At 70.3% G+C, this 603-nt stretch overlaps 1 protein-coding gene across 5 annotated transcripts in view; it reads left to right on the top strand.

The window, feature by feature from the left end:
* Positions 1-216: 216 nt before the first annotated feature.
* HERC4 (HECT and RLD domain containing E3 ubiquitin protein ligase 4) overlaps positions 217-603 on the top strand; it is a 100811-nt gene continuing 100424 nt past the window's right edge. For all 5 annotated transcript variants that reach the window (XM_015562118.1, XM_006760898.2, XM_015562120.1 and 2 more), the window contains exon 1: positions 217-561. The gene's annotated coding sequence lies outside the window, so the exon portion shown is untranslated. The remainder of the gene's footprint in view (positions 562-603) is intronic.

Below are 603 nucleotides of genomic sequence, written 5' to 3'. Positions count from 1 at the left end.
AAGCACACCTCCGACGGTCAACTTCGGTATCTGGCCCTTAGCGTCCAAGGCAAAAAAACACCTCACTGCGCAGGCGCGCGGGGCGCCGAGTCCGGGGAGGATTCCGGCGCAGGCGCGCGGGGCGGGAAGTGGGCGGGCCCGCACGCGTGCTCCGTGGCTCACTTCCGGCGGCCCCACCCCCTCCCCTCCCACGCCTATTCACTTCCCCCTCTCCCTTCTCCCATCCTCTCCCCGAACTCTCCCCACCCTTCGCGCTCTCCGCCCCGCTCGGCTCCAGCCCTTCCCCTCCCGCTCCATCCGGGGCGCTGACGGCTGTTTCTGGACTGGACATCAGTGGCTGCGGCTGTTCTAAGAGGAACCCGAGAAACTTTCCCAGGAGCCGGGAGGGGAGCCGCGAGCAGCGGCACCGACACCGGAGGAGCCCCGCATGGTGTTCGCGGCCACGGGTTAAAGGAGGAGGGTCCAGGCGCTGGAGACCTGTCTCAGCGGCCGCGCCGCCTCGCTGTCTGGGGAGGCGCCGCCCTCCGCTGCCCGGAGCTTCCCCCTGCCTTGAGCGGTCGGGTGAGTCGTTGCCCCGGGCGGGGGGGTTCGGGGGTGTGTGTG

Source organism: Myotis davidii, unplaced genomic scaffold, assembly GCF_000327345.1.
Source record: "Myotis davidii unplaced genomic scaffold, ASM32734v1 scaffold134, whole genome shotgun sequence".
Taxonomy (NCBI): Eukaryota; Metazoa; Chordata; class Mammalia; order Chiroptera; family Vespertilionidae; genus Myotis; species Myotis davidii.
The sequence above is the reverse complement of the archived record's forward strand: the minus strand, read 5'-3'. Positions and strand labels throughout refer to the sequence as shown.